This window comes from Cetorhinus maximus, chromosome 11 (genome assembly GCF_964194155.1).
Source record: "Cetorhinus maximus chromosome 11, sCetMax3.hap1.1, whole genome shotgun sequence".
Lineage (NCBI taxonomy): Eukaryota > Metazoa > Chordata > Chondrichthyes > Lamniformes > Cetorhinidae > Cetorhinus > Cetorhinus maximus.
This window is the reverse complement of record NC_135889.1, coordinates 109,199,518-109,222,124: the sequence shown is the minus strand read 5'-3', so window position 1 is coordinate 109,222,124 and position 22,607 is coordinate 109,199,518. Positions and strand designations below refer to the sequence as shown.

Sequence of the window (22,607 nt, the reverse complement as noted above, 5' to 3'; positions counted from 1 at the left end):
ACCCAGGAGGGCTCGAGTTCACTTACGTTAGATGGTGAGGGTGCATCTTTGACTGCTCTAACTTTCTCTTCTACCAGATGTAAACCCATGGTGTCCACCCTGTGATCCAGGTAAGTAACGTCTGGCACTTGAAATGTGCATTTTTCCTTCTGTAACCGTACGCTGGCTTCCATGAACCTTCTTAGCATATCCTCCAGGTTGGCCAAGTGTTCGGTCTCGGTTGACCCTGTGATCAGAACATCATCTAGGTATACTACCAACTGGGAAAGTCCTTGCAAAAGACTCTCCATTGTTCTCTGGAAGATAGCATGCAGATAATACTCCAAAGAGTAGGAGCATATACTGATAAAGACCCTTGTGTGTGTTAATAGCCACGTATTCTCTTGATGTGCTATCCAGTTCTAATTGTTGTAAGTGTGGCTCATATCCAATTTGTATAGGATTTGCCTCCGGCCAGCTTTGCATATAAGTCGTCTATCATTGGAATGGGGTACTTGTCTAGTTTTGCTGCCTTATTCACAGTTAATTTATAGTCCCCACAAATGCATATTGTTTGTTCAGGCTTAACCACCGGAACTATAGGTGTTGCCCACTCCGAGAATTGGACTGGTTGGATGATGCCCAGCTTTTCTAACCGGCACAGTTCTGTATTCACCTTCTCCTTCAAAGGCATAAGGCAAAGGTCTGGCCTTAAAGAAACGTGGTGTCGCCTGAAGATCCACAAAAATCTTGGCCTGCACACCTTTTAACTTCCCTAATTCATCCCGAAACACCATGTCGTGTTTCCTTAGCAGTTCAGGAACTCCTCCTGTTCCCAGGTGAAATATCACAGACCAGCCAAGCCTGATTTTCTGTAACCAGTCTCGGCCTAAAAGACTGGGTCCTTCTCCTTTCACTATTATTATAGGCAGCTGGGCTGTCTGTTGCCTATAAGACATGGTACTGTGGCAATGCCCTTTACCTGAATAGATTCTCCAGTGTATGTCTTTAATTTAGCAGTTGTCCGCTCCAGGTTTATTGGCTGTCTATCTTCATTAAGGTATTTGAAAGTGTGCTCTCCCATCGCTGTAGTTGAGGCACCCATATCCACCTCCATTATTAGTGGCTTCTCATTAACTTGGATTGTGACAGTGATAGGTTTGGATTTTACAGCGGTTACGTTATATAGGGAATAAGTGGCGGTAGCTTCGGGTTCTGCTGTACTTTTTAATTCAATCATGTTGGTTTGCTGCTTTACAGGCTGTTTCGGCTTTGGCCTGCATTGCCTTACTGCGTGACCTTTCTTATGGTAGTAGTGGCATTCTGCCTCCTTGAATTTACAGATGTCCGGTCCGTGGTCACCTCCACATCTACAACAGCTTAATCTTGGAGTCACTGCGGAAGTGTTTCTACTAGGCCTTTTCGTGTTTCTAAAAGCAAACATTGCATTTTGCTTCAATGCTGTGTCTCTGGTTTGCATACCACGCCCGGCAGTAGGTTCCCGCTTCACATGAAGAACGGCGTTATTTTCCATGTGTTGCAAAGCCTGTGAGACTCTCACAGCACTTTCCATGGCAAGGGAGATTTCCAGGGCACACTTAAAGTCGAAGTCGATCTCGGTGAGTAAACAGCGCTGAATGGCATCGCCCTGAACTCCACAAACTAATCGGCCCCGCAGCAAATCATTTAACGTGTCCCCGAAGTCTCAGCTCTGTCAACTGCTTAAGGTTTGCCATATAGGTTGCGATGGACTCTCCCAGGGCCCAAACTCTGGAATTAAATTTAAACCACTGCGTTTTTACGGATGGCTTCAGCTGGAAGTGCATTTTCACAAGGTCCACTAATTCATTACAGGACTTAGAATTGGGCGCACTCAGGGCCGTCAGGTTACGAATGAGATTGTATGTCTTACTGCCACATACAATCAAAAGGATGGCTTTCTGCTTTTCCTCCATGGCAATTTTGTTCACTACGAAATAAAATCCGAAGCGCTCTACATACTGGTTCCAGTCTAACATAGTCGCATCATAAGGATCAATTCTGCCGAGGAGTGGCATGACTAGTGAATAGTCTTTTCTTTTTCTTAAGATCCGATGTACTCACAGTAACAGGGCGAGGTGAAACTTAGGAGCTATTTTACCCTCGTCGCCAAATGTAATGACTTGACAGAGCAGACAGGTTTCAACAAGAAACAGATCAACTTTATTACAGAGATCTTTTCAGGTGCTACACGCTCGATCAGGACCCTCACCAGGAAGCCCTACCCCCCGGATTGCCCGCGCTTAGGGTTCATTGGTCGGAGCCTTCCAGAACATCATGTGACTCCTGATAGACAGAAGGAGAGGCTATACCTTCAGTTACTACATCCGCCTACCTCCGATAACCTTTCACCCCCCACTTATCAAGAATCTATCCACCACTGCCTTAAAAATATTCAAAGACTCTGCTTCCACCGCCTTTTGAGGAAGAGAGTTCCAAAGACTCACGACCCTCTGAGAGAAGAAGTTTCTCCTCATCTCTGTCTTAAATGGGCGGCCCCTTATTTTTAAACAGTGACCCCTAGTTCTAGCTTCTCCTGCAAGAGAAAATATCCTTTCCAAATGCCCTGTCAAAACATATAAAATAAAAACAAAAATGCTGGAAACGTTCCGCGAGTCAGGCAGTATTTGTGAAGAGAGAAAAGTTTTAGTTTGATAATCATGAGTTCTGATGAAAGGTCACTGACCCGAACCCTGTTTCTCTCTCCACAGATGCTGCCTGATCTGCTGAGAGTTTCCAGCGTTTTCTGTCTTTATTTCAGTTTACTTCTTGTGTGTTGCTGACACGTAGTGTTACAGCCTTTCTGTTCCTTCTTTGTCCGTGCAAAATTGTTCCTTAAAGGGTGAACCTAACAATGCTGCAGCCATTGTGTGGACGTGGGGGCATGCAGCAATTACACTGCACTATTCCAGAGACTGAACTCAAGTGCATTAACCGAAAAATATATTGAGATTTCAGTGTTCGCAAACACTTTAACACATCAGTAGAAAATTTGTTTGCTGTTTTAATACAGATATTAATCTCTATACTTTAATAATGTTAATATATCTGTTTAAAATAGGGCTCAAAGCAATTTCATACTGAGTAATGTCTTGGAAAATATGCTTAATGGCACAAATGAGGCCATGTTGCCCTGCACATTGTAAAAGATTTTATGAGCACAAAATTGAGATTTATTATTTAAAGTATCATAAATGAACAAGCTCAAGGCTATGTGTACAGTTGCTAAGCTACATTTCAAAATATAAAGAAGCTGTTTACTCACTCACCAAAAGAGCTTTTCTAACAATGCATTTGCAGGACCGGTATCACTATATTGTGGAAATGTTGGTCGAACTCTAACAACAGGGAGTCTGAAGCTACAGCACAGAAACTGTTATGATAGCTGCAAGTGGTTGGTTTGGCTCAGTTGTCAAGATTTTTGCTTCTCAGTTTCAAACAAGTCAACTGCAGGACTTGACCTCATAATCTGGGCTGATACTCTGCTGAGGGGATGATGCTGTGTTGGAGATGTTGATGGTTGATATGCTAAACCAAAGGAATGCCTGTGCAGACGTCTGTTTCAAACCCATTTCATTATTTTCCAAGTAACATATGGAGCTCTTCTGACCAGCATTCCTTCCTCGATCAATTCCACTGAAAACAGATTAACTGATCACTGATTCGGTTGCTGTTTGTAGGATCTAACTGTGTGCAAAATGGCTGCCTTGATTGCCTGCACAATATTGACTGCACTTCAGAAACGAATTTGTGTGAAGCATTTCGGGGCCTTCTCAGAGATGTGGGCCCTGAATCTATGTGGCCATGCCTGACCCTAGCGAAATGGCTGGAGGCGATACCAGAATCTGTATATTGTAGGCTGTGGCCTTAATTAGGAGATTCAAGTGGCCTCAAAGGGACAGAGCCTCTGCCTGTCTTTACAAGGCTGTTGATGTGGAGACAGTTTGGCAGAGAGTGCAGACTCCCTATGCTGGGACTTCCATGGCTCGAATGATTGACATAAATTTGAAGGCAGACATGCCAAGTTAGATGCCAACCTCGAGGATGGTGTAGATGGGTTCCTTTGGGAGATGGAGGAATCAGGTTAAGGTTAAAGCCTGCATCCCCGAAAGAAAAACGTACATTTTTCTAAAGCCCCTTTTATGAAGGGGAGTGAAGAATGTACTGATATAGGAAGGACAATCCACCACGAAGGGAGCAGAAGCCGGAGTTTCTAGCAGTACGAGGCTGACGGGTGTCCTAGGTGCTCCCTTAGTGGCACAGGTGCCCAATGTCCCTATGCAATGAGACACTATCCCATTGATCCCATATACTTTGGCAGGGTCAGCATTTGGGCATCAGCTGGCAGGATGCTGGCAAACCTCCTCATATTTGGACCCGTGACTTGGTGCTGTATAAATGTTAATCCAGCTCTCCACCTGCTCCCCATCCCAGTTTCTCGTTATAGCTCTTGGCCATTTTTTTTTTTAAGTACTATTCATCAAACACTCATTCAGAGTCATTTCTTAATAAATGATCATATTGTGATGGATGGTATAATAGTGCATCTGTCTGCTCACACTGAATGTTTACACGTGCATTGAAGGCTCAGCGAGGTATTATTAATGTGAGGATCCTAAAAGGAACAGATAAATTGAACTTTGATAATATGTTCAAGAAAAAGCTATTAATTCTGGAAGTAACACAAACACAAGCTTAGTAGAAGGAAAGTGCACTGGCAGTTTAAATGCAATTACTTTATGTCTGCTGCCTGTGTCTAAACTCTGAGGAACTCCCATTGCCCTATCACTTCTGTGCTTGCTGACTAACATTGGCTCCTGGTCAAGTGGCATCTTGATTTTAAAATTCGCATCCTTGTTTTCAAAAAGTTCCATGGCTTTGGCCCTCCCCATCTTTGTAATCTCTTCCAGCTCCACAATCCTCCACAATATCTGCACCCCTCTGCTGCTGGCTCTTGTGTATCCTGATTTTAATTGCTCCACTATTGGTGGCCATGCCTTCAATTGGCCCCAAACTCTGAAATACCCTCTCTACACCTCTCCGCCTCTCTACTTTGCCTTCCTACTTTAAGACACTCCTTAAAACCTACCTCTCTAACCAAGCTTTTGGTCACGAGCTAATATCTCCTTATGTGACTCGGTGTTGTGCTTTGTTTTATAACACCTGTGAAATGCCTTGGGACGTTTCATCACATTAAAGACATTATATAAATTAAGTTGTTGTTGTAAAAGGTGGTGACTATATGGAATGGACTGCAGCATTGACAGATAAGAATAGATCTTGACTGTGTGATAGTGCAGTGAGTCAACAACATGCTTTACATCTGTCTGATTTGATTTTACTGGAGACAATAGTTGCAAGAGATGTAAAAGGGGCTGCTGACTTGCCAATGTCCATTATGCATGGTTGCACAAAGTCTAGATCTATCCTATCTTGTGGAAATACTTATGGGGGATTTGGAATTATTCAAGGGAATGGTTTTTGTGACTGACCAAATGGACTGCAGGTCCTATCCTCTCCTATGTTTCTCTGAAATAGTTGAGCTGTTGATAGCAAGCACCATGAACCTGATTAAGTGTGTAGACCTGTGTTAGAAATTGGTTCAGTCAATCTTTACATTCCTGTACAAATTACTTTCCAAGGAAAGAGCAAGCTTGCATCACTATGAGCACTTTCTTTTACAATTTAATTAACTTTTCCTCAAATAGTAACTGAAGATGTTCACAAACAAAAGGATAAATAAAACAGGAAATTATAAATGCCACTGTTGTGTTCTTGTTGTCTTTTGGATCCCAGATGATGGTAATCATCAAACTTTAAACTTGGAGAGAGCAGAACTCTTTGTTTTTAACTTGCCATGCAGTCTTGTACGCTAAAAGGACTGGTATGGACTGGTTCTGTTACACATCTCATGAGTCTCTAGTGCAGCTGTGAAATGTGATCCCCTGGAACACTTACACATAACAATTAGTTACTAGCTAATTTGTTCCTAGCTCTTCACCGGTATTTACAGAAAGTACAACAATATATAACCATTCCGTCTGGCATTTTTAGAAACTGAATAAATAGTAGACACATTTCAACGAGTAAGAAAAAGACCAAGGGATGGACTCACCATTCGTGGTTAACTAGAAAGGTTAAAGATAGTATCAAACTTAAAGGAAAAGGATATAATGGTACAAAAATAGGTGGAAGGCCAGAAGATTGGACAGAATATGAGGAACAGCAATGGATGACTAAGAGATTAACAAGGAGGGAAAAATTAGAGTATGAGAGAAAGCTAGCCAGAAATATAAAATAATTTTTATAATATAAAATAAAGATATTTTCTATAAATATTTAACAAAGAAATGAGTAAGCAAAATGAGTGTTGGTCTTATAGGAAGTGAGTCTGAAGAATTGATAATGGAAAACAAGGAAGTGGCAGATGAATTGAACAGGTATTTTGCACCAGTCTTCAGTTTAGAGGATACAAGTAACATCCCAGAAGCAGCTATAAATCAGGAAATGGAAGGGAGGAAGGAACTCAGGAAAATTACAATCACCAGAGAAATGGTACTGAGTAAATTGTTGGAGCTGTGGGCTGACAAGTGCCCGGGTCCTGATGGACTTCATCCTAGGGCCTTAAAAGAAGTGTCTAATGAGATAGTTGATGCATTGGTTTTAATTTCCTGAAACTCCCTAGATTCGAGAAAGGTTCCATTAGATTGAAAGATAGCAAATGTAACTCCATAATTCAAAAAAGGAGGGAGACAGAAAGTGGGAAACTACAGGCCTGTTAGCTTAACATCTGTCATAAGGAAAATGTTAGAAGATATTATTAAAGAAGCTATAGCAAGGTACTTGAATAAGTTCAAGGTAATCAGGCAGAGTCAACATGGTTTTGTGAAAGGGAAATCATGTTTAACCAACTTGTTGGAGTTTTTTGAGGAAGTAATGTGTTGTGGATAAAGGGGAACCGGGCCTTGACAGGGTGGATGTACTGCACTTAGATTTCCAGATGGCATTGATAAAGTGCCACACCAAAGGTTATTGCAGAAAATAAAAGCTCATGGTATAGGGGGTAACATATTGGCATGGATAGAAGATTGGCTGGCTAACAGGAAGCAGAGAGCTGGATGGATCTTTTTCAGGTTGGCAAGATGTAATGAGTGCTATGCCATAGGGATCAGTGCTGGGACCTCACCGGTTTACAATTTATATAAATGACTGGATGAAAGGATGGATGGGATGGTTGCCAAATTTGCTGATGACACAATGATAGGTAGGAAAGTAATTTGTGAGGAGGACATAGGGAAGCTACAAAAAGATATAGATAGGTTAGGTGAGTGAGCAAAGATCTGGTAAATGGAAAATGTGAAATTGTCCATTTTGGTATGAAGAATAAAAGAGAGGCATATTATCTGAAATGCAGAGGAATCTGGGTGTCCTAGTGCATGAATTGCAAAAGGCTATCATACAGGTATAGCAAGTAATTAGGAAAGCTAATAGAATGCTATCATTTAATGCGAAGGAGAAATTAATACAAAAGTAGGGAGGTTATGCTTCAGTACATAGCACTAGTGAGACTACATCTGGGGGACTGAGTACAGTATTGGTCACCTTATTCAAGAAAGGATGTAAATGCGTTGGAAGCAGTTCAGAGAACGTTCACCAGACAATATCTGGAATGGGCGGGTTGTCTTATGAGGAAGGGTAGGACAGGTTAGGCTTGTATCCATTGGAGTTTAGAAGAGTAAGAGGTGACTTGATTGAAACGTATAAGATCCTGAGGGGTCTTGACAAGGTGGATGTAGAGGGGATGTTTCCTCTTGTGGGAGAATCTAGTCACCATTTAAAAATGAGGGGTTACCCATTTAAAACAGAGATGAAGTGAATTATTTTCACTTAGAGGGTCATGAGTCTTTGGAACTCTCTTCCTGAAAAGGCTGTGGAAGCAGAGTCCTTGAATATTTTCAAGGCAGAGGCGAATATATTCTTGGTAAGCAAATGGTGATAGGTTATCGGCAGTAGGTGGGATGCAGATTTGAAGTTAATATCAGATCAACCATGATCTTATTAAATGGCGGAGCAGGCTCGAGGGATCCAATGGCCTACTCCTGCTCCTTGTTTGTATGAGAGGCCAGGATGATCATATATGAGTAAATAGTGGTGGGGGAGGATAGTACAGCAGCAGCAATAGGAATGAAACTAAATATAACACGACTGAAGAGCAAACGTGCTTATGGAATGGAAGACAATGCAGCTCCGATGGGAGGAACATAGTGATCACCCAAAATAGATGAACTGAGACTAAGGGAAAAAGAGTCAAAATCCCAGGGCAGTTAGAAGAGGCTAACAGGGCACTCAAATCATTTAATTTCCTGAGTCCAAATCTAACCCTAAGGCACAATGCTATTCCCTCCAGAAGAGCCTCCAACAACTTAATTCAGTCAATATGTTTGAAACTATTTACGGGTGCTGGGAACCCTGTAAATAACTGTTGTAATGTACAATGGGCAGTGCCTAAGTTAGGGTCAATTGGTACACCAAGGACTGGAGATGACTTAGAGACCCCTAGGTAGCCCTCAGGGGATCCTAATCCCTCTTGCCTATAAGCGATACTCCTAACATAGACCTGGTAAAGCATAAGATTTAAACTTGTTCCAATAAATTTCTCAGAATTCCATTGAGGGAATGGAAATAATGGAAACTTCTGTTTTAATAGCTGAAGCTATGAGCTGCTGCACAAATTCACTCTGCACATTCTTTGAAAAAAAAATCTTAAATAAACAGCATAAGGTAAATGAGTTTTACTTTAGATATTTCCATTCACAAATGTAGAATCAGAAGTGAGAATTTCTTGAAAACTGTTTTGAGGGTTATTATTGGAATGCTGCCTTAACTTAATCAATGGTCTCTCCACTGTTGACACAGTGTGGTTAGACCTGAATGAGCCCTTCATTCAGACTCAGCCCAAGGCATGACACACACATTAACTCATGTGCTGTTAACAGTGCCATTTGGTGTCTGTATGACTGCGTGCCCTTTTGCTGCTAGGAATAACATTTGGATACATTGATGACCTTAACAGACGCATGATGCTAGTGTTAAGAAAAGCCAGAGTGGCTTATATTCAGGTCTGGCCACTGATTAACTGATTGCCTTTAAAGATTAAAGAAGACTTGTATCTGTTCAAAAGCCAACCTTGACAGTTTTGCTTGCAGAGGTGGCGAAAGAATTGTCAAAAAAAATTTGGACAAGCTACTGTTTATCATTTGTGCATCTGTAGAAATTCCAAGATTTTGAAATGAAATGCATTAACTTTTATGTTGAAAAAGAAAAATCCCCTAAGGCTTGGCATTTTAATATTGTGTGTATAGGATGTGAGATAGTTTATTTTGAACTATAGCCGCGGTGGATACTGTAGGAAAACAGTATTTTTACTGTTTTACTCTCTACTCTGTTGTCCAAATGAGATGATGCCTTTTGTTTGATCTAAAAAGGATTATCACCAATGTTACTCAATTTAAAGAGAGCGGGCTGGAAAATGAATTGTTTTTCGGTCTTTCATATAAAAATGTTAAGTGTGGTATGTGGGCTTGAGGTTTTCTTGCTTCAGTTTTGAATTCTGGAAGTGATGGGGCTGTAAATACGTACGCCCACAAGCCGACATTTTAACTCTTCTCTGTCATCCACCATATTTGGGTGTCAGAAGCTTGGTTGGCAATGAGGAATTGCAGATTCTCTGTAGACTGTTATCCCACTGTCTCATTCATGCAGCGCCATGAACAATGTTTCCAGAAACTTGACTGTGCTCCAAGCTTACAGTCCAGGGAGTGTTTGGAAAACAGATCCACACTCTTCTGAGACCAATCCAGTCAGATATCAGTTCGGCGGGGGAACTAAAGCACAGAACAGATAGCATTGGATGCACAATGACAGGTCAGCGAGCATCTGAAAGGGAAAGGTGAGATCTATCGTCAGACACAGCCGCACCCAATAGTTATCCTGCTCTTTCAGAAGCTGGCAAACCAACTACATATTTGGTGCATTTTATATTTTTTCTTTTTAGTTCAAGTATCCAATATTTGCTTTAATTCCGATTCATTTAGTTTTGTTAGTTTAGAAAGTAATTTTGCTCATCTTCATAATATGGATGCTACAAGACTGGCAGTACCGCATATGGGCGGAATTTACCATTCCGGAGACTAAGTGTGTGGCAGGCGGGATTAGCGGCAAGTTTCCTGCTGATCAGCGCGTCGGGTTCTCACGCCCGAACTTCCGCTTGAAACCTCATTAATTGCGCGTAGACAAGCTGCTTGCTGAATCGCATGGTGGGCAGGCACTGACTCGTCTGCCCGTCATCAGCTCATGGGGTCAAATTCCTGGCGCCATATTTAAACGCTACCCGAACACTCTGCAGCCCAGCTATGTGGCCGGGCCCAAGGAACAAGGAGAATGTGCCGAGGTTTAGCTATGGCTCCCCGGAGGCTTTAATTAGGGGTGTCCACCAGCACCAGAGGTCCTTTTCCCCAGGGATGTTTGAAGAAGGTCCATCAACCTCACCTCACCGGCCTGGGAGGCGGTTGCGAAGGAGGTCAGCTTTGCGGGCAACTGCCACAGAAATGCCATCCAGTGTAGGAAGGAGTTGAGTGATCTCATCCACTCTGCCAGGGTAAGTCAACCTTCAGCACACTCCAAACTCTCTCAGTCATCATGGCATTATGCACTCAAAGTGTCACACAGCTCAGGGATCTCTCACAATATTAGTGGGGGAGATACCAGCCTTGAAAGCCTATCTACCACCATCTTATCTACCATCCTGCACAGACAGCACCTTCAGTCCTTACTGGGGAGGGCTCAGCATACCAGTAGGCATGCACAGCTCCCCAGCCTCTGCTCCATCCCTTCTCATCCACTTGTCTTCATGCAGGCCAAGCTTGCCCACAACAAGAGGGAGAGATCCCAGATGGGAGGAGGGATGGCCAACATTCAGAAGCTCCCCAAATTCAAGGAGGATGCCACCGAGTTGGCAGGCAAGGACAGAGATCATTCCTATGGTGGAGGTGAGGTCAGCCTCTCTCAGCAAGCCAATACGGCCCTCAGCGAGCTCCCCAGGAGTTGATCACATTCTGACATTCACAGGGAGTGAGATGCAATGTTGTATTTAGCCTGTTCATGAAGTAAATCTATCCTACCTCTCTAGCAGGCAGCAGCAGCTCCAGACAGACCAGCACAGGCAACGTAAGCCCCAGCCCCCAGTCCACCTCAGAGGAGGATGCTGAGGATCTATTTGAAGTCACTGTGTTCACCTGCACCATCCACCAGCACAGAGACACACACCCCAGTGGGTCACACATCTAGGCTAAGCTCAGGGTCACATTCTGGGGAACATGTCACTGACACGTCTCCGCAGCAGTCAGAGGCAGTGACAGACCAGGTCTCTGGCACTCGGAGGACTGCTGGAGAATAGGTACCCGCTGCGTTTGAGCCTAGCACAGCTTCGTGAGGAGGCCAGGCCTGAGGCCAGTGGTCCAGGGGGGGTCCCGACAACATCCAGAGGATGAGGAGGTCAGACCCATCCCACGGAGGCGACTCGCAAGACCAAGGGCCTACCAAAAACGCCTTTCCGATCTGGAGATGAACGACAGACAATGTCACCACACCTATGCTTTTCACAAGAAGTTGCTGCTCATATCTTCCACCTTCTGCAGGAGGATCTAACACCGCCTGGACCAGGAGGACATCCCCTGCCAGTGCCCCAGAAGGTCACCACCACTCTCATTTTTTATGCCAGCGGATAGTTCCAGGGATCCACAGGGGACCCATGAGGCACTTCTCAGTCCTCAGCACAAATATATCAAGGAGGTGACAGATGCTTTGCGACCATCAGAAGCACATCGTGCACATCTGTACCAGGTACCCTGATATTCCCACGACTCCTACATGCTGAGTCACTCCCAGGTGCCTCAGATATTTGAAGGGTCACAGCACTTACAGGGCTGGCTGCTGGGTGATACAAGGCACCCTTGCAATAAGAGGGCACATAGGTGCATATGAACGACACATTCAAATGATAAGACCGTTGTCAGGAACAACAAATGTATTTACAAAGGTGCATGATATAAACAGTGAGTGAACACCGTGAGCCAGAAGTCATGTCCATGTTTCTTAATCTTTCTAACCCTAAGCTACACCTTGGTATAGCCCTGACATCTGCTGCAGATGTGGAGGCAGCCTGCTGAATGCTACGCCTTGTTGTATTTCATGACTTTGGCAGGCGTCCTCAGGAGGACCGAGACCTGGAGGGCTCGTCCTACTTTGGGTATCCTGTGGGGCAGATGCAGCCTCCTCGGCCTGTGCAGCTGGAGATGAGGGGGTCACAGGCAGAGGGATTTGGGATCAGCTGGACATGCTCAGAGTCACCTAAGTAGATGGCCCCGGGGTGTCCAGCTGCTGTTCCTCCCCACTTTGGGGTGCCCAAGAGCCCCTGCCTGAATCCTTGAGGAGAAGGTGCACCTGGAGTGAGGCTGAGGTGCCCTGCAACCCCCCTCACCTCGCCACTGATGGATCCCACCAATGCCTATAGCGATGGAGTGCAGAGTTGAGCGCAAATTCCGCAGGATCTGCTGGACCAAGATCTCCAAGGTAGCCATCACCCTTCTACTCCTCCTCAACTGGGACACGGCCATCAAGGAGGCGGGGAATGAGGGCAGGCTCCATTATTCACTCCTCCTTCTCCCTGCGGGTAGATAGATGCAACAGATTGATGAATGATAGGCAACTATTGTTGAACTCCCATTCACAACCAGAAAGCCACTGTCATGCCCTAGAGCTGCGTCTGCGCTACTCGCCTTTCCCTGAGCCTTCGTTCCAGCTGAGGCGCTACCTCACAGATCTAGGTGACCAAGATGCCACCCCAGGTACTTGACATCTCAATCCTTGAGAAGTTGGAAGAGGCTTCAGTGCATCCATGATATGTTCAATCTTACCAAAGGCACTCCTGCTGTGCCTGCTCTGGTATACTGATTATGCCTAACTAGCACCTTTGGAATGACTGGATGCCCTTTGACCCATTAGCCATGGCAATTGGAGAAAGCAACTGACAGGCTTTCATTGATCATCTTGCAGATATCCAACAGCTGTGCTCCCTTAATGGTCGGCTGCATCGTTCATAGCACCCTCGCCTTTGAATCAGAGGGTTGTGGGTTCATGTCCCACTCCCAGAAACCAAGAACTGTGATTGTACTCGAAAGAGTTGCAATCTGTGACTGTTGATAACTCGAAAGAGTTTCCATTCTCACATTGGGAGGTGTCAGCTGTGGCTCAGTTCATAGCACCCTCGCCTTTGAATCAGAGGGTTGTGGGTTCATGTCCCGCTCCCGGAAACCAAGAACTGTGATTGTACTCGAAAGAGTTGCAATCTGTGACTGTTGATAACTCGAAAGAGTTTCCATTCTCACATTCCTCTCTGATGGTGCTCAAATTGATCTACGTTATTGTGACCTCAATGAGTCCTGCACTCTCAAGTTAAAGCACTCGAAACGTCAGTGTTTCCAATTGCACTTTCTCAAAACACTCTTCCAGACTTCAATCAGCTCAGAGTTCATTTCAATGTGTTACTTTAAGCAGTTTAAGGGTGCCCTCTGAAAGGGCCCCTGAGTTCAGCCGTGGGCTCCTCCCACACTGCCTCAGACCCCTCCCGTGAAGAGTCTTTTCCAGTTTCGATTTTAAACTGCCTCATAACTTTGAGGTGTCGAGATGGTGGTGCTCCAGTTTTACTTTGAGACCAGCTTGGAACCACCTCCTGTCAGTGTCCGAGTTCCCCCCGATCTTCCTTGAACCTCACGATGTGCAGGTAGACCTCCCTCCAGTGATTCTCCAGCCTCCTCCAGTAACCCTGGATCCCATTGTCGTTGTGGTGGACATTCCAGCCTTCCCCTCGAACTCATGTTGTTGTTGATGAACTTGTTGATGTCCCCATGCACCATGTGGACCTCTCCCCTCACCATCCTGAGACTGTCTGCGCCGTGACATACAGAAGCGACCCCACTCTGCCAAGAGAGCTTCGAGTACCCACTCCCCCCGATTACACTTTCCCCATTCACAGGCTGCAGATGCCTCCCCTGACCATAACCACCCTATCTGCAGCTCAGTACTGAGCCAGACACTCCATCAGCCCCAAGTGTGAGACTATGACCACACCCTACACAGAAAGCTGTGCCTGATACCCATGGAGCACACAGGCCTTGCCTCTCCCTGGAGTGGGAAAACAACATGCATGCCATGCATAGCTCTGTAGCATTACCCCAGGACTGCCTTTAATCCCTCACCTCAATTAAGTGGTCCACAGAACCCCAGGACTGCCTTTAATCTCTCAACCAGACCTCTTTGCCCCAGTCCAGGAACTATGACTGTCTTTCACTCAGCTCTCCAGTTCCTTCAGGACTGGTCACAAGACCGCTTCCCCTCCAGGAGTCTCTGTGCTACCCTTCCCTCTTGTGAAAGACTTCCCCCACCAACACCACTTGTCTGTCTACATGCGCCCTTTCCTCGTGTGCCACACTACCCCCACTTTCCTACCCCAGAGTCTGCACACATCCCCTTGCATTCATGCAATCCAATTTCCAACTATCCCCCTTCTGTGTCTGCGTTCCAGTGTGTACCTCGGGCTCCAGCTTCCCCACCCACAATCTTCCCTCTGCCTGCCATCATGTGTCCCCCCACCTCAAACACCCATTCGCCCTCATGTCTTAGTCTTCATTGCCCCCACCCTGACCCCACCATACCCCCTTCACCCTCTAGTCTTCTTCTCTGCCCCCAAATCCATCATGCCCCCTTCATCCTCCTGTCTCCCTCAACCATTTCCTCCCACCCCCAGTCCCCATGCTGCTCTTGGTTTTAGATTGCGGTCCTGCCTGAGGCCCACAGCACACAATGCCGTCATCCCGGAGTAGCCCGGCACTCACAGTGAGTGGCCCAGCTCAAACCCGCGGCACCCGCCATGAGCGGCCCAAGCATAAACCCCCACCAGCGTGTGCTAACACTGGCATCGCTGAGGACCCAGAGCAACGCTGTTGCAGGTTGGCACTGAATGTTGCACTCACCTTGAAGTCTCGGGCGAAGTGAGAGTGGACTGCTGCACACCACTTATATCCGGTCGTGAATGGGAGTGGTCTAATTTCCCGCTGACGTGGCAGGTAATTAGGAACGATTCCGGCGAATTGCGTTTTTGATGAGTATTCAAGACATGCTAATGCAGGCAGGTGAGGTCCCCACCATGGGTCAGCAGGAAATCTGACCCACACTCAGCCCGCCATGAAAGCGGTGAGAGGAAAATTCCGACTTGCTTTCCCGCCAGCGGGATTCCAACTTCCGGCTTCTTTCCGAATTTTCCGCTCCCACCTGCCATGAAACCCGCTGCTGTCGGTACCGGGAAAATTCCGCCCCACGTCTCTGAAATATTGCCTAGAAATGTAATCTGGTGGGCTGTCATGATCTTTCGGGTTCTAGGATCATGTTATCCGCATTTTGTCTTCACTGATCAACACAACTTGGAATAGAATAAAGTGATCATTTTAGATTACTGAAAGTTAATGATTTTATTAGGTGGACAATAAACCTTAGTGATACTTAATATGGTGCTTAAAGTCTAGACTGAAGGGAGCAACAAAAAATCCTAGAATCAGGCATTGGATGGTTTTGGCATTCAATCTTCCAGAAGGTTGAATTGGTGTACAAAAGTGCTTTTATTAATAGAACAGGTGGAAACAACTCTGGCTCACCACAGTTCTTTCCTGTCCTCTTGCTTGGATTTAATGGTACAGTGATTACTTGTAATTTAGGAACTTTAAAACTTTGGCAGTATTCTATACAATGTTTATATTTTTTGTGCGAATTTTGCTTTCAACTTAGTCACATTCGTTCAACTAAATTCGGCTTTGTCATTTAGACCAGTGAGTCAGAAATGAATCACCGAAGTCTACACTAATACATACTTAATCAAAGCACATGACTGTCCAACTTACTGTTGCCATTATTAATTTTGCATGCATTATTAACCATGATCCCATTGTTAACTCTGCTAAATCAGTTATTGCATTATTATTTATGAGTGATGAACTTAACAGAAGGCATGGGTGACGCCAGTTGTGTCAGATAGCGGCGTAATGGTCTTTGTTGGATGGGCAAAGAAGTGACGGATCAAACAGGGCTTTATCATGAGAAAATTCTGGCAGGTGGTTGAGACTGTGGCTTACTGTGCAGATAATGCAGTGTTACTACTGCGATCTCAGAGTGGCAAATACTTCTCAACCCTCAGTTTAGCCATTGCCTCCTTAACGGTTTGTAATGCCCTTTTTGTCCATTTTCCCTAATAACTGAGGACCATTTCTAAAACAGCCTTCCTCTTTCTCCAGCCACCAGCAAGTTGTTTGTTGTTAATAGAACCAGTGCAGGATTTCCTGCATGGCCTGCTCTATTCAAATGTGTGGTTCACAGTCCTGTCAATACTCAGTCAAAGCTGTAAGTAGACCACAGGTAGAGGAATGAGCTGCTGAACTGCTGGGATTCAGCTTGGGCTACCTACTCAATCAAAAGAAAAGGGATATGATTTGAGTTTACAAGTTCAGAGTTTGGTGAGTGGCTCCTTAGGTGTCTCAGCTGGTAATAACAGTGGGATTGGGGAGGGGGTTAATTTTAACTTTGTGTGATGGTGTAAATGGGTCATATTGAATTGATCGCCTATTATTGCCAAAGGCAAATTGGGCATGGTGTATAATGGGCACCTTATTCAATACCTCCAATTTTATACCATGTTCTAAAGATAAAATTACCCCTACTGAATCTCTCAACTCAGAAATGCCGCACCTTTGGTCACTCATCTCTCCTGAGTTAGTTGTTCTGGCTGAGGTAATGGTGGAGATGTTAGAGTTCCCCTCCCTGCTCTGTGGAAAGAGAAACAGCCAGAATTCTTACCCTTGATCAATATTGAATTGCTTACCTGTGGCATCAGCAGTATCTGTTCGCTTGATGCTTAAGTACACCCAATAGAATAAACATGTTTTACAACACCAACTAAGTGAAAATAGTCCAAATGCCAAAACACACAAACGTTGCTCTATAACAGTCTTTTAAAATATAGATTTTAGAAGAGATGTGTGCCCTTTCACCTCTGGGACCAGGGTTCCAATCCAGCCAAGTCTGTTGGGATGAAAAGTTCTCTGTCTGCTGGCTGTAATGGTCATATGCCAAACAAATATGCAGTCTCAGCTCAGTTCTTAGTAGGCATGAACCCACAGCATAAAAATGCTTCTAATTTGTATTCTCATTTAGCAAGGCCACAGGATGGCTGGTGTGAGAAATATAAAAAAAAAATCACATTGACACAGCTGAGAGCACTTCTTAGATGTTAAGATTTTTCTTATTCATTCATGGGATGTGGGCGTCACTGGCTAGGCCAGCATTTATTGCCCATCCCTAATTGCCCTTGTTCAGAGGGCATTTAAGAGTCAACCACATTGCTGTGGGTGTGGAGTCACATGTAGGCCAGACCAGATAAGGATGGCAGATTTCCTCCCTGAAAGGACATTCGTGAACCTGATGGATTTTTGCAACAATCGCCAATGGTTAGACTTTTAATTCCAGATTTTTTATTGAATGCAAATTTCACCATCTGCTATGGTGGGATTCGAACCCAAGTCCGCAGACCATTACCCGGGGTCTCTGGATTACTAGTCCAGTGACAATACCATTATGTCATCACCTCCCCGATAGGCCGCAAGATGGGGTAAAATGACTTATTATATCTGAACAGGTTGCATCCAACCTTGTTGGTGAAGTTGGATGTTCAGAATGGATAAGCGCTTGTTTTCCTGACACTGCCAATATAACTCTGATAAATGCAAAACTAATCCAAAAAAATAAAGCTTCGATGTTTGAAATGGTTGACAAATACCTACATGAGTGAATGCCAAGGTGATTTGTTTCTAATCATCAAGTTTTCTGCTGCTGGAAATTCTTCTGTATTGCCTTAGTCTGTCATCCTTTCAGGAAAAGGCCAAAAAGTGAATCATATTAAATATTGATATATAAGAGGCAGAATTTTATGAGCCCTGTCGGCGGATTTACAGGCCTGTAAAGCTCTCTCGGTGGCCTTCCTACCACCTACCTGCCCCTTCATAATCTTGAATGTTTTAATGAGATCACCTCTCAATCTTTTAAACTCCAGAGAATACAGATCCAATTTACTCAACCTCTCATCATTAGATGACCCTCTCATCCCGGGACCAACCTATTGAACCTTTGTTGTACCACCTCCAAAGCAAATACTGTGTATCCTTCCTTAAATATGGAGACCAAAATTGCACACAGTATCCAAGGTGTGGCCTCACCAAAGCCCCGCACAATTGTAGCAAGACTTCTTTATTCTTGTACTCCAATCCCCTTGCAACAAAGGCCAACATGCCATTTGCTTTCTTAATTGTTGCTGTACTTGCATGCTAACTTCTTGTGTTCCTTGTACACCCAAATCTCTCTGAACATCAGCATTTACAAGTTCCACAACTTTTAAAAAATATTCTGCTTTTCTATTCTCAAGACCAAATTGAATAACTTCCCACTTCCCACATTATACTCCACCTGCCACCTTGTTCCCCGCTCACTTAACCATCTATACCCCTTTGCAGCTTCTCTGTGTCCTCCTCACAGCTTGCATTCCTACATAGCTTTGTATCATCAGCAAACTTAGATTCATTACTCTGCCTCTCCTATTATTGATTGTAAATAGCTGACTGATGCCCCAGCACTGATCCTTGCAGCACTCCACTAGTCACAGACTGCCAACTTGAAAATGCCCCATTTATCTGCTTCCTGTCTGTTAACCAATCCTCTATCCACGCTAATATATCACTTCCAACTCCAGAAGCCCACATGTTGTATATTAACCTTTTATGTGGTACCTTATTGAATGCCTTTTGAAAATCCAAGTATACTACATCTAGTGGCTCCCCTTTATCTACCCTACTAGGTACATCCTCAAAAAACTCTAATAAATTTGTCAAGCCTTTCGTAAAACCATGTTGACTTGTTCTAATCATACTACTCTTTCTCAAGTGTTAAGACTTCCTTAATAATAGATTCCAGCACTTTCTTGATGACTGATAGCATATGTTGGGCACAGGACTCCAAGGAGAGGACATAACGGACCTCTGCAGCCCTGTAAAGGAGGAGACATAACAACTCTTAGTGTCTTGAGAAGAAATATTTGCTCCAGTGTACAGCATCAAAAGTGATTTCTGTTCTTTTACATAAGCAGGGCAATAATTAGGTTCTTGGTATCTCAAGAAGGAGTCATTCCAACAAGAAAACATTCCAGCCCTTAGTCTGACAAAGAAACTTTTAACCTTTAGTAATTCAAAAACAGGACATTCTGGCCATAAGTATCATGACAGATCAGCATTCTGGCCATTGATATGCTAAGGAGACAGGCTCATAGTACATTGCGAAAGATATGTTCTGGCACTGAATATGGTGAGACACGGACATCATGTCCTGCATCAGCGGTTTGGAGGCCTTGCAAAAGCAGTTCAAATAGGAGACTAAAATCATGTTTCTAGTTGAAATCATAAACACCTACAATTCATGTTTAAACAAACAAAATTGATACCCATTAATTATGGCAAGAATTAGGGATCTGAATCCTGATTATAAATGAACGATCCAATCACATTTTAAAATCTTTGGCATTAATTCCAGGAAGTTGAGTGCTCTCAAAATTTAAAACTCAAAAGCGTATCACATGCAGCATTGCAGCAGAAAACAGGCTGAGAGAACAGAGAGGCTAATCTGTGATATATGGCTTCTGCTATTCTAATTAATTTATGTTTGGCTTTAATCCCTGCAGGGATATGGAAATCCTATAATATGGTTGGAGGGATGCAGAAATCCCTTCTTGTGAGGGAGGGAAAGACATTTTTTTTTGATAATTCTATGAATGAAGCCATTCAGGAAGTCTGCAGCAGCCTAACCTCAATGAACTTGAATCCTTCGACCAGCTGTGGCTCGTCAGTCAGCAAACAGGCCCGGCCGCACAATAGAGGAAGTGCTGTCAACCATGGGCACGTTTAATAACTCCACTTGGACTCTTTAGTTGGTCGGGGGTGGTGGTGGGATTGCAGGGGGAGTGCTGACCGATGGTTATCATCCTCCTCCTATTATTTGCTCCTTGCAGTGTAGTGATTGTCTAATTATTTCCTTTGCTGTGGTCACTGATGACCAAAGCTGACCAGAACTTTCAGTCATCTATCAAGTGATTGATGTTGCATTTGCAAGTGTCTTACGGGAGCTATCAGATAACACGAACAATGAAGAAGTAGATTAAAAATAGACGTGTTAGTCCTTTACTTCACCATTCAAAGTAGCCAATGTCAACCTACTTAAAGAATTGGATCATAGCTACAGAATATTAAGTTTATATTTCTTCAAAGTTAAGTACTCATTCCTTTAAAGGTAAGTATTTTTTAAGGAAACATTAGCTTCTTTACTTAAGCCTTAGAGAATTGTTGCTGGGTAAACTGTTTTGCAAGGTATTTTTAAAGATTAGAAATGTATATTGATCTCATTGATAGACAATATCAATATAACACCAATAATCATGAGACTTAGAAGCAGTGACAGTGATGAGTTTCTTCATTTTGTATGATTGTGGCTTTAAAACTGTAAGATAGAACTTACATTTATATAATACTTTTTACAACCTCTGGACAACCCAAAGTGCTTTATAGCCAGTGAAGCGTGTTTGAAGTCTAGTAATTTGGAATGTAGAATTTTTGCTGTAGGTTTATAAACCCACATATGCCTGATTTAAAACGTATGAACAATCACAGTGCATGCAGAAATCTGATAATTTTGTACAACACCTTTGTGTCAAACAGATTCCGAATAATGATTGGTTTCAATTTACAAAAGTGATAGTTACGGCAGAAAATTTGGTAAATTTGCCTATAGAGCAATATAACATAGCATTTAAAATAATTCCTTGTATGTGAACCCCTTTGAGGCATTGCAGAGAGCTGTAAGGTGCTAGAAAAAACAGAGTCTTTCAATTTCACAGTACTCTTCTTGAAAGTTGTTGTTTTTAAAATAGCGTAATCTTGTTTGAAGACATTACGAATGCGATGCAGGGATCTTTTTCAGAAATACAACCTGGTTTTCTGTGAAATGAGTACAGGGTGTTTGTCAACATGCTAGCTTTTCAATATGATAACAATACTACAAAAATGATGCAAGATTATTTTTATTACAGCAAAGTACTGTGAAGCCATCAAAAAACTTGTGGGATCCTAATAACTATTCCATATATAAACTTTCACAATTATGCAGCTGCGTACACCTACCAGAGGTACAATCGTAGAAAAGGATAGGATAGATTAAATTTATACCCTTCAATAAATAGAAATTATGCAAAGATTGAACACACATACGAACATACATACGAACATATGAACTAGGAGCAGAAGTACACCATTTGACCCCTTGTGCCTGCTCTGCCATTCAATAAGATCATGGCTGACCTGTTTGTGTTTGAAGTTCCACATTCCCATCAACCCCCAATAACCTTTGATTCCCTTGCCTAACCTGAACCTATCTACCTGAGCCTTGAAAATATTCAGTGACCCCACCTTCACCGCCTTCTGAGGCAGTGTTCCAAAGTCGCAGAACCCTCTGAGAGAAAAAAATTCTTCTCATCTCTGTCCTATAAAAGTGACCCTAATTTTAAAACAGTACCCCCTAGTTCTGGGCTCACCCAAAAGAGGAAACATTCTTCCCACATCCACCTTGTCAAGGCCGTTCAGGATCTTACATGCTTCAATCAAGTCACTCCTCACTCTTCTAAACTCCTGCAGAAACAAGCCCAGCCTGTCCAACCCAGCCCAGCTTTATTAAAAACACTATAGGTGGTTTCCTTGCAATTCCTAGAGACGTAAGCAGTGCCATTTTGACAAACGGGCAGAAATTCTTCAATCAGTAATGCAGACTGAATCTATACATTTATTCTACTGTATATTGAAATGTTACAGCTCCTTTATCCCAAGACTTGTAAATGTCAATGCATGACCGTTAACATTATCCATTTCATTAATAGCACTTTTGAATGTTCTGTTTGGCAGATGAGAACAAATATTCTACAGTAAGGTGAAGAAAGCAGAGTGTCCCTATTTAAAAAAAAAAGGTAAGTGAAATTGGAATCTACTTTCCATTTCTTCTCAATTATTGCTAATTATTTCAGATGCCAGCTGCTTTTCTTGTTCATTTTTATATCTATAAACATTTTTCCACACTACTAAAATTATGGACTGTATTTTACTTACACCTGCTGGGCATGTTCTCAGTGGGTGGGGCGGGGGAGGAGTGCCCACCCCATCACCTTCCCACCTGCCCCCAAGCTCACCCGTACAATACAGGATTGGACGGGTGCTGAAATTGGCAGCCGCCCACCATATTTAAACAGATAATCAAGGGTCAATTAGGCTTGTTACCAAGCCAACTGACCCTGATAATACGTTGTCCCTGCCATAAAATGGTTGACACGGGCAGTCGGGTGGGTG

At 43.6% G+C, this 22,607-nt stretch overlaps 1 protein-coding gene across 2 annotated transcripts in view; it reads left to right on the top strand.

Annotated features, from left to right (window-relative positions):
* gli2a (GLI family zinc finger 2a) overlaps nucleotides 1-22,607 on the top strand; it is a 354,425-nt gene that overhangs the window by 42,318 nt on the left and 289,500 nt on the right. For both annotated transcript variants that reach the window (XM_078552577.1, XM_078552579.1), the window contains one exon: nucleotides 22,170-22,231. The gene's annotated coding sequence lies outside the window, so the exon portion shown is untranslated. The remainder of the gene's footprint in view (nucleotides 1-22,169; nucleotides 22,232-22,607) is intronic.